This window comes from Lemur catta, chromosome 3 (assembly GCF_020740605.2).
Source record: "Lemur catta isolate mLemCat1 chromosome 3, mLemCat1.pri, whole genome shotgun sequence".
NCBI lineage: Eukaryota > Metazoa > Chordata > Mammalia > Primates > Lemuridae > Lemur > Lemur catta.
The window spans coordinates 60,744,731-60,757,123 of NC_059130.1; positions in this window are offsets into that span (position 1 = coordinate 60,744,731).

The following is a 12,393-nucleotide window of genomic DNA, read 5'->3' on the forward strand; positions in this document are numbered from 1 at the left end:
CGAGCGGGAGAGCTCACCAACCCCTGGGAGCTTGTTCAGACACTGATAGCAAACTCAATCTTCCTGGGCCAGGTGCAGGTCAAGCCAAAATGGAATCCTTTTTTTCTTTCTGCCTGTGGATTCTGGTTATTCCCCTGCCTGCCCGAACTACTCTCCCTGCATCTGTAAGTGAGATACCTGATGTCGGGGAGGAAAGAAGGAAGCCTTCCTCATGTCGACCACCTGAGCTCAAAAAAGGAAGAAACTTTCTCCAGTACTCATCAACCCCAGAAAGGGAATATTCTGATGTGGACAGCGTCCTTCTAACAGCACTGTTCAGTACAGAAATTGCCCTGCCAGATAGATCTGTGCCTCAAAATTGTCTGAAGAACTTTGTTTCCCTTTGAACAAAAACTGTAAACATGGTTAACAGGACACCCCGGATCATGCCAAGCAATATGCCTGGAGTCTGAATTGAGTAATCCAGACTCAGGTGCAATTTGCAGTCTTTATTTTTTCACCCTCACTTACCTTGAATAGAAGTAGATTAACAGCTATGAATCATGGTTGAGCCTGTTAATTGTTTTTATTCCCTAAACAGAGAGTTTGGAAAGGGGCTTTGCTTTACCTGTCTGTCCCTTAGTTTCCTCAGCTATGCCTTTCTTCACATACACTCCAGCGAGGTAAGAAAGATACTGATTGCTGGGGGATATTACGAACCAACAGCCAGTCCTGGCAGGGACTCATAGGGATATTGCCATGAGCTGTACTTGTCTGGAATAGCAGGGGGAAGGGAAATGATTTGAACAGGACTTCAGTTCTCTCTCCTGGGAGTTCAAGGCTGACAGACCTGTTTCCCGACTATGTGCTTCTGTGTGCTAAAGCAGAAAAAATCTGAGAATTGGGAACAGTTACCTCTATGGCAGTTTACTCGGTTTCTGAGCTCAGGAAATACCTTCCAAATTAGAAATCTTGCCTTTCAGTCAATCAACAATCATTTAATGAGCAGATCTGTTCCACTCAAGCCAATTATTTGTTGAGCTCTCATTATGTTCAAAGCAGTAGCAGTAAGAGGGGCTGTACAAATGTAAACTTGAGGCAAATAGAGTCCTGACTTCCGTAAGTTCATAAAGAAAAAGGCAAAATCAATACACAGGTAACAATGCAAAGTATAATGTGATGAGTATCCTAATCTAACTCAATTTTATCCTAAAAATATCTACTTGGGTCCTACAAGGAGCATGGGAAGAGAGTGGAGTGAGGAAATTCTGGCAGACGCAGTTGGTGCACCTCATAGAGGAGGCGAGGTGTTAGCAGGGCCTGAATGGTTGGTCTTTGGCTGATCCAGATGTGTGAAAGGGCTTCCAAGGTAGAAAGGTGGGCAGAGGCTGCTAAGCTGGAGAGCACAGAACATGGAAGGAGTGATGAGTAGGTGACAAGATGGAACCCTGGATGCATGTGGACGGAAGGGTGGTGAGGAATGTGGCTGGCAATGGGGCACGTCTTGGAGGAGATTGAAAAGAGTAGAATACATAGACCTCTGCTCTGGAACAGTGGCCTGCAATTTATATAATTTGGGGGTAGGAGCTTCTTTAAGAAAAATAATAAAAGATTATGAATGTAAAAATTATGTGTTCAAATAAAAAATTATTTTCAATGAAAATAAGAATCTCACCAAATTATTGGAGACTTGAAGATTTTGGTCTTTCTCATTTGAGATCTCTTTAAGCAATTCACCAGAAATGCCTGCATAGAAATTATCTTTGGTTAATGCCTGGATTCTCCCTCCCCACCAGGACACTACAACTCCTGGCATGCCCACTGCTCCCAGGGGCCTGTTCTGGTGAGAGGCCTTGAAGTTGAAACCTCTTTAGTGCCACCTGTGCCCAGGTCTCCAAACTTTGTTGATTCCTTATCAGTAAAAAGTTTGTGCCCTGGAGTTTGGGGTGCCAGGATTCATCCCTCTGAGGTCAGGTGCTTACCCCTGTGTCTAGGAGGGAATATCTGTGTTAAGTAGCATCTTTCCTGCACCCCAAAATGCACGGTTAGAATAAGCAAGCAGCAGTTCCCTGAAAGAATGGAGGTGGATGACGTTTGGGCCACCAAAATAGTATTTAAGAAGATAAGAATGGCAAAGATGTAAAGAGGAGAGTGGAAAATGGAGAGTGTCTAGGTAGGAGGCTCAGTTAGGAGACAAGGTGTGAAATGACAATGTCTTAGATGAAGCTGACAGCAGTGGGGAAAGAAATGAAAGATCAGACATGAAAACTGTTGTGAAGAAGAGATTAAAAAATTTGGGGCCTTTTTGCTTTCCCTACGATTAGTGAATCCATGACAGCCCAACAGATTGCCAAATGCCAGGCACTCTTTAGTATAGATCCAGATGTTTTGAGTTTTACCTGAATCTATTCAGTGCCCTCACAGTGAGCTATGGATGCTTACTGTGACTTACTTCCAACCCCATAAGCATATGCTCACTTACCAACATTCTCAGGATAGAGGTTCTCGCCTTTTTTTTTTTTTTTTTTTGGTCCAAAGAGGTCACCATACATGTTGTCCCTGCACATTGAGGTGGCATATAGCCAGTGCATTGATTACTCAAAATGATCTCCAAAGACCATTTTGGTTTCTGTCTTTGCAAAGGTAACGTCATTATTTCTTGAATACCAGTCTCTGCCCTCCTTATAAGTAACAGTCAGGTCAGCTTTCATATGTAATGGCTCCCACTCAGGCCATAAAGTTTTGATATACTTAAACTAGTCTTTCACCAAAAGTTAGCAGTAAACAACCGGCCTATAAAGCTTTCCAATAGGCCAGAGAACACTTGCTCAGTTGCTATAATTATTACTTCTCTCTTTGTGATGACCCTTGAGGAATATAGTTAAAAAGCAGAGATACCACCTTTCTATTTTTCTCCATCTGTTTATTTTGTACAGTAAATTGCCAGCTCTTTGTCTGACACAGGAGTAAAACACTACTGAGCCTCTTATCTGTAATTCTTGAGAGTGCAGCAAAGCATATACCCTTTAATTCCAACATAATCAAGAATTTACTTTCCCACAAACTGCATTTCATTTTGTTCTCTCTCACGTGGCTGTTGGTGTTTGGAGTAGTTTCAAGTCGTTTGCGAGTGTGCTTGCATCAACAAAATTGACAATTTATTTCAGCACACAGTGTAAAGACAGAGAAATGGAAATTCCAATGAGGTTAATGAAAAATCTACCTGTGGCAGACTGGTTCTCCTGGCCTGTGATACTATTCCTCAGAGAATGCTTAATTAAGGAACACGTTCATACCCTCAGATGCCATGATCCTAAATGCGCAGGCCAAGTGGCCAGGCTTCTAGTGTCATTTTGTGTACCTCAAAACTTTCACAGCTGAGGGAAATGGAACTTTTCTCATTATTTGTGACCCAGTTTGGCAATATCAGTTAAGCAATCATGCCTCTGAATGGCATTGAATGGGGCAAGCTTCTTCCCTGAGGGAATTTCGGAAATGGAATAATTGATTGTGCTCTGAGTAGTTATGCACTCAGAGATGGTTGAGATGCTAATTAATTCACACATCTGCAGCCTTCAGTTCAGTTTTATTCAACAAATACTTGTTTCATTTATCCTCTGTGCCAGATACCAACCACATTGTGGGCTGAGTATCCAAAGCTGAATAAAATGTGGCCTTCTTCCTCTCTCGGTGCACATTCTGTTGGGGGAGGAAGAATTGTTAATAGGTGATTTGATGCAGTGTGGTAGATTCAGCAAGAAGAATGTGTCAAACAGGGCAGCACGGGATAAGGGACACCTGACCCAGCCTACAGTAGGTGGGGGGAGGAAATCAGGAAGGACTTCCTGGAGGAGAGGAGACTGGAACTGAGTCATTAAAAAGGGAGTAGGACTTAGGGGAATAGTGAAGGCAAAGGCTGGGAGGAATGTGTGGGTAACACCAAGCAGCTTGAATTGCTAGTCTTTAAAGAGAGAGATAAAGAGTGGAGAATGAGGGTAGAGAAGCAGGCAGAGGCAGATCATGGAAATGCTTGTCTGGCCTCCTGAAGAGGTGGCAGCTGATCCTGTAGGCTGAGGTGGGTCGACCAGTCACAAAGTGAGTCATGAAGGTTTAGTCTGGGTTTGGCAGCCCAGTTAGAATGGACTTGACATTCTGCCTAGGCTGGAGAGGAGACTTTGCAGCAGTCCAGCGGTGAACTGATAAGGCCCTGGGGAAGGACAGCAGACCGGACAACAGAGGGAAGGAGTGGACACAGGAAATGTTCTGAAGTTGAAGCTCAGGGCAAGGGTCTGGCTGGGGGAGGAGATGTGCGCATCATCACAGGCTATGGTCAAGGCCAGTCACACGTGGTCAGCACGTTCACGTGGAATGTGTGGAACAAGGAGAACAAAAAGCTAGGCTCAGTCGTCTAGGGAATACCGCCTCTGAGGGGGTAGAGGAAGAGAATGCCAATGAAGGAGATGGGGTAGAGAGGAAACAGGAGACTCAGAAAAGTGTTGGGTGACAGAGCCAGGTGAGCAAAGAGCTGAGGATATTTTAACAATAATATTGATTCTTCCTATCTGGTGCTGTGCTGTGAAAGCTAGGATTAATTAATTAATCCAACAAATATTTACCGAGTGCCAATGATGTATCAGGTACATGCTAGTTTATATCTTTAACTTGTAACTTGCCCGAGGATGACTTGCAAGTGACTAGCAAAATGCAAGCTACCAAATAGGTTTGTTGGATTCCATTCAGTCAAGTATTTCTCTGCTCAACATTTTTAGTTTATTTCTGCTTCTAATTTTAAGATTTTTTTTTTTTAAAATACTGTATAATAAGGCAAAGACTTCCTTCCTTCTGAGCATGGCAGTCAGAAGGGCAATGGCAGAGATGTTGCTGACTGCTGATGAAATAAATGCAATAGAATGAGAAAAACGTTTGTTCTTTGCATTCCTCAAAATAAGCAGGCTTGATCCTGTGGGAGACTGAGTGTTCCTCACTGTTTAACAGAAAAGGTTGCTCTTCATTATTCATCTGGAAGAAGTTTACCTCTCTCTGTAGTTACAGTTCCCATAATGTGAAACTGTGTCACATTCTTTCGACATCGACATTGTCATGTGCAAACACACACACAGCACTGGCTAAGTATATGGTATGGGGCACTGAAGCCCAATTCGTTTAGGTCGATCTTCTTGTCAGATGAGTGAAATCTGCTTCCTTCAATCATCTCTTAATATGGCAGGAGAGGTCCCCCAGGCTACATATAAGTAGTTAGAGATGTTTTATTATTTAATTAGATATTCTCTTTTGTCTTTATCCTTTTGGTGTGCCCAAGCCATGCCCTAAAGTAAAAGAATCATCTCAGATCTGTTGATCAATGAGGACCAGCCATTCTTTGGTCAAGATACATTTGCTGAGCAACCCCACATTGAGAGCTGGGGCAGCAGAGATGGATTAGCTCTACTTACATACAGCCTTTGAAGTATTCATAAACTAGTACAGTAATCCATGTATGTTGAAGCTCTTTGTGAACTCCTAAGTTCTTTCCCTTTACCACCTGGCGCTTTAGATTTCTTACATCCCAATATGCAATAAAAGCAAGAAAACAAGATGGCTTAAGTGAAAGCCACGGCATCTATTGTAGGCTGTTGTTAATCTCTGCCGTGATGCACTTGTTTCAGTGGCTGATCCTCAGCTCCCTTCAGACTTCCTTTTCTTGCACAGTCCCTGGCTCTAGTCTCTGGGTTGGGGTGGGTGAGGTCCTAGACCATCACGGCTAAGACATTTTCTGCTCCTTTCTTGGCCTTGCAGAAGCCCTCACTGGGAGAAGTGATTGGGAAGATTCACATTTCCGTGTAAACATAAACAGCAGTAATCATACCTCAACTCCCAGTATAATCACTGCATTTGAGAACTTGTAATTTCAGCATGACCAATATCTTTCTAATTGGTAAGAGATGTGTTTAATGTAATATTCCCAGCACTATGCCCTATTCTTTTAGCTAAATGTTTATGTATATGGATTTGTTTTCATGGGTAAAAATCTTATAATTACATTGTCTTCATTCTCACAAAATACTATTTGGCTTAAAGAACTGATGGTTTCTCTGGTAACTTCTGCATGGCATCTGCTTAAACTGCCCTTCAAACTACTGCATTAATTTCCTAAATGGTTATCTCTTTGCACTTGCCTTGTGGAAACCTATCTTTTACTAATTCCTCTTCCTCCAAATCAGCAAAACCTCCACCTGTTCCATCTGGCAATATCATTGTTTTCCACGTGGCAATATGGTGCAGTGGTTATGAGCTTGGGCTTTAGAGTCTCAGGCATGGGTCTGAGTCCCAGTTTTAGAGCTTGCTAGACATGTGATCTTGAACAATTGATATCAACTCATCTGTAAAATGGGTAAATTAATGTTAACCATCTTATATGGCTGCTGTAAAGTGAGTAGCACAGTATCTGGTCCAAAGTAAATGCTTAAGAAGGTCTTGCTTCCCCCATGTAATTTCCTTGTCACAGTGGGAAGTACACAGGCATTGAAATCAAATGGGCTCATTCAAACTATGTCACTAGGCAAGCCAGTTGCCATTCTGAGTCTTAAGTTTTCTCATCTGCTAAATAGAAATAACAACATCCTGCAATGCTAGCATGCTGTTACACAGACTAAAATAAAATATGCAAAAAAAAACCCTGTTATGGTATATCAAATCATGACATGGTCTTTATCATGGCTCAATTCCCATCCCTAAAGCATCCCTTTTTATCACTGATCTCTTGTCCAATCTACAAGAGTATCAGAACCATAGAAGATTTCAGTACATGTAAAAGATATGGTCTCCTCGACTGGGGTTGTATGCTATTTACTAATCATGGAAATTCTTTCATAATTATTTCTCCTTAGATATATGTACAAATGTTTTAATAAAGAAGATAGTTTATCTCTAAGTACCCTTGATATTATCTCTATGCAGTATCTTTTATTAATACCTAACTTGAAGCACTTCTGGGATGAAGCCAATGTACGTACATGTTCATTCACTCACTCAACAATGTTTATCGTACATCCACTATCTGTTAGCAGTATTCTAGGTGTTTGGGATGATCAATGAACAAGCCAAACAAAGCTTTCTTTCCTTGTGGAGCTTACATTCCAGTGGGTGAAGACAGACAATAAACAATGACACAAGAAAACTATATAGAATGTTAGCAGTTACATTGATAGGTTTTGTGGAAAAAAGAAAGAATAAGGAAGGTTAAGGGGATTAGCAGTCTGGGATAGAGTTGCGATGTTAAATGGGGCAGTTAGGAGTGACCTCATTGAGCAGGTGACACTTAGACATACATTTTAGATAAAAGTTACTCAGAATCAATTTGAGGAATATACTATATTTTTTCTAACTCAATAAAACCTTCATACTTCCAACTCAGTCGCTTCATAAAACATAAAGGTCCTTACATGAACCCTACTCTGCTTTGGCTTTATTTGGGTGTCATTGTGTTACCATTGCCTCCCTGTGGTCTCTATATCCAGCCCCAGTTCTCTGTAATTGACATTCCAATGTTGCCACAAAATGATATTCCAAAAATATGGACTGGATTATGTAACAGTCCTCCTCCAAAGATCCAGTGGTTCACCATTGCTTTCCAAGTCAAGTCCACAGTCCTTGGCAGTCATGGTTCCAGTCTCCTCTCATGCCACATCCTTCTTTGAGGCCACACCTCATCCACTCTGGGCTCCTTGATCTTTGTGTCTCTCTGCCTTTGCCATCATTTCCACCAGAAACACTCTTTCTCACATTGCATGTTTATTATTCATAGAAATTGTTCTCATCTTTCAAGGTCCAGCTCTAACACTTCTTCCTTTGTGGAGCCTTCTTTACACCTTCCAAGTAAAATGAATGATTCGAGGCACTTCTCCCTTCTCCATGCCCTCAATGCTGTGGTTTGCATGGCCATCTTCTCTTGAAATTGTCAATTCTTTCTCTATAGAAGATGGTTCTTAATTATCATAGACTCTTCTAAGAGTTTCATAGACTGCTCAGCCCACAGGAGACAGCCCTCCTTACTTGAGTTAATCAAACTGGGCAGGCCATCTATCATCTTTGAATCTCAGCTTCGTCATCTTAGAATGAGTTAATGACACATTTTCATGAGTTAATAGTTAAGGATTAAATGAAATTAAGTGAGATAATGTCTTATTATTTGAATGCTTCTTGTAGTGGCTGGCATGTTGTATGCCTTCAGTAAATGTTCTATGAACATGACCTTGTTTTCTAGATTGTCTTTTAATAAGAATGGGGTTCCACCATCCATCTTCTTACTCCTTTTTATTGTATGATGGCTACATAATTGTCACCATTCTTTCTTTCTTGATTTCTAAAGGAGAGCTCTCCTTCAGTTTTATGTTTCTAAATGACTTACATATGTTATTTATTTTGTTAATTACTAGATTTTATATTTAGAGCAGGTTTAGCTTCATAACAAAATTGAGTGGAAAGTACAGAGAGAGCCTATGTACCTGCTCCCTCCCCCAACGCACAGCCTCCCCCACCATCAATGCCCTGTAGAGTGTGGTACATTTTTTACAATTGATGAACCAGCATTGACACATCATTATCAACCAAATCCATAGTTTACATTATAGTTGCACATTCTATGGGTTGTGTATTCTATGTACATTCTACAGGTATTGTCCATTCTATGGGTTTTGACAAATGTGTAATGACGTGTATCCACCATTATAGTAGCATACAAAATAGTTTCACTGACTTAGAAATCCCTCATGCTTCACCTCTTCCTCTCTTCCCCTGAATCCCTGACAACCACTGATCTTGTTACTGTCTCCATAGTTTCGCCTTTTCCAGAATGTCATATAGTTGGAATCATACAATATGGAGCCTTTCCAGATGGGCTTCTTTCACTTAACAATATGCATTTAAGATTCCTTTGTGTCTTTATGCAGTTGTATAGCTCATTTCTTTTTCATGCTGAATAAAATTTCATTGTGTAATACAATTTTTTTAAAAAAAACTGTCTTGACCCAGTTTTGAGTTCTAACTAGAGGCTGGTCAGTTCTCCTTCTTAAGTAGCCAACGAAGTATGCATTTCCAACCATCTCACTTTTTAGGCTTTCATGCACCAGAGAACTATATACCTGCCCTAATCTCCCCAAGGCCAGGTACCAGACAACCAGGCACAGCCTCTGTGCCCCAGAGTCCACTGAAATTATTTAAACTACTCAATCATAAATTTTCTTCTCCTGCCTTGCTTCTTCCTCCTTGAGGAAACCATAGTCAAGATGCTGGCCACAGTTGCACTCTCTCTTTCTGCCTTGTGAGTGACCTAGGGGCTTCCCTTGAGTGGCCTTGAATGGCCTGTGGTGTTCTCCTAAGTGAACTGTGAGCGTAGCAAACTATAAAACTCTTTCAGCTTTTTCTGTCTTCACCTGTGTCTGGCTTCACCATACCTCACCCAAGGTAATATGGGCAAAACACTTTGGATATACCACAGTTTATTTAACCATTCACCTTTTGAAAGACATCTTGGTTGCTTCCAAGTTTTGGCAATTATGCATAAAGCTGCTATAAACATTTATGTGCAAGTTTTTGTGTGGACATGTTTTCAACTTCTTTGGGTAACCCCATGGAGTGTAATTGCTGGATCTTATGGTAAGAGTATGTTTAGTTTTGTAAGAAACCAACAAATTGTTTTCTAAAATGTACCAATTTTCATTCCTGCTAGCAAAAAAATGAGAGCTCTTGTTGCTCCACATCCTTGCTAGCATTTGGTGTTGTCAGTGTTTTAGATTTTAGCCGTGCCAATAGGTATAAGTGGTATTTCATTGTTGTTTTCATTTGCGATTCCCTAATGACATACTATGTTGAACATCTTTTCAATGTTTGCCATCTGTATATCATCTTTGGTGAGATGTTTGTTCAGATATTTTGTCCATTTTTTCATTGGGTTGTTCATTTTCTTATTGTTGAATTTTAGGAGTTCTTCATACTTGGATAACAGACAGTCAGATATGTCTTTTACACATATGTTCTTTTCTTGCATTTTAAAATTATTTGTATAGATTTATGGGGTACGTGTGCAAACTTGTTATGTTCTTTTTAGAATGCTATTAGGTTCTCTGAGAATTTGTAGATTTACTCTTGCTATGAGTGGTTCTCTGTAGTCATTTTAGTTTATATAAAAAGGTATTTTTACCAGTATTTATTGAATGAACAGGCTGAGGGATACCAACTACTAAAACCTCTATTGCTACTTACCAGATGTTAATCAATGAACGAGTTAATCAAATACTTATTAGGCACCTAATATTTTTCTAGACACCTTGGGAGATAATAATAAAGTAAAAGGCCCTCTCATTATTTCCAAGAGATTCATAGCCTATTTTGAGAGATAATTTAAATAAAAACATATAACTGGCTTTGTAGTACTAATGCTCATGCAATAGAAATTCATAGAACAGGAGTCCACACAGGCTAAAATTATTGAGAAAAGATTCATAAATGACATGAGCAATGTCCTAGGCCCGGAAGGTTAGATAACTCAAGTACAAGTGGAAAAGAAAAGAATAAATGTAAAATGCCAGACAGAGCATCTTGTAGTTAAGTGCCTCAAGCATTATAAACACTTAATGTTTTTATTACATAGCTAGCCCCACAAGAAGGCAAAGCAGACAGCTTCTTACCAACTGATAGATTTGAAAGGCCCAGTAGGACCCCAATACCTGTTTAAAGATATCACTCCTACCACCTATCCACTGCTACAATACCATATTAGGTATTTGTCTTAGTCCATTTGTGTTGCTATAAAGGAATACCTGAGGCTGGGTAATTTATAAAGAAAAGAGGTTTATTTGGCTCATAGTTCTGCAGGCTGTATAACAAGCATGGCACCAGTGGCTGCTTCTGGTGAGGGTTTCAGGCTGTTTCAGCTCATGGCGGAAGTTAAAGGAGAGATGGCTGTGCAGAGATCACAAGGTAAGAGAAGAAAACAAGAGAGGCAGGAGGGAGGTGCCAGGCTCTTTTTGATGACCAGCTCTGGAAGGAACTAACAGAGTGAGAACTCATTACCATGAGGATAGCACCAAGCCATTCATGAGAGATCCACCCCCATGACCCAAACACCTCCTGTTAGGCCTCATCTCCAACCCTGAGGTTCAAATTTCAACATCAGGTTTCCTCTGGGACAAACATCCAAACTATAGCAATACTCATTTATTTGTCTTTAGAAGACATTCAATCTTTAAGAGGCACTAGTTAAAATGGAAATGAGTCTACGGGATGAAGAGGTGGTTATAACTTAAATGTTCATCTATTCATTTGTGTCATCTTTTTTATTTATTCAACAAATATACGGTGGGCTGTGTCCCTGCTCCATGGTAAGCTTCATGCTGGACCCTGGGCATAAGAGATAAAAAGCCCTACCGGAGGCAGCTCAGGGCTAGTGCCCCTGCAGAGACCAGTGGGCATGCCACAGTGTGATTCATGCCATTTGACAGGTGGGAAGAGGATGATGGAGAATCAAAGATGCCACGGGAGTACTGTGAGGTGTGAGTGGTGTGAGAGTTGGCCATGTGGACAAAAGAAAGAAGAGAGCTTTATCTTCTTTTTATTCACTGTTCTCCTTTGCTTTCCCTCCTGAATAATTCTCCACAAAGGCTTTAGTGGGGACCTAGCAGAGTGGTGTCTCCAGGCTCCCTCCGACCAGGGGAGGGAGGTGTCCATGCAGGTGGGTTGTGGCCCAGTGTGGAGTGTTGGAGCCTGAGCGAGGTGGGAAGTGCTGCCCCGCAGGAAAGCGCCCTAGTGTGGAGTCAGAGCTCAAGCGGGGAACACGGTGCCCAGGCAAGGAGACAGCAGTGGCAGCCGCAGAGACGGACCAAGTAAGGATATAGATTAGGAATAATGAGAGGCAGATTTTTCACTGCTGGAAAAGGTAATTCCACATATGGAAATGAGAAAACAAGAATGAACTCTGTAGGGTGTATTAGAATTGGGATTATCAGTGTCAATTCATGATTTTCAATATATAGAGAGATACACAGAAATAAATATAGGAGTGGGGTGTGTGTATGTGTGTGTGTGTGTTTGTGTATCTCCCAGCTCTGTGTGCTGAAGGTGCCTGAGAGCGGTGACAAACCAACAGCAGCGAGTCCAACAGACATCCATATCTTTGGCCGAGTCAGTAGGGCAACGGCCAGATGAGCCTGCAGCGTCGTGTCATTCTGGAAAGCAATGCTGTGCTCCAGGAACTGGGAGGACGCACCAGAAGGACACAGAATGAAGCTGGAAGGGGCTCCCACTGCCCAATTCTGGGACAATTCGAACATCAGAATAATAAGAGTAACAGGTTATATAACCTTTTGTATAAAAAAATAATAAATGTACTCATATTCATATAAATAATTGAACAAATAA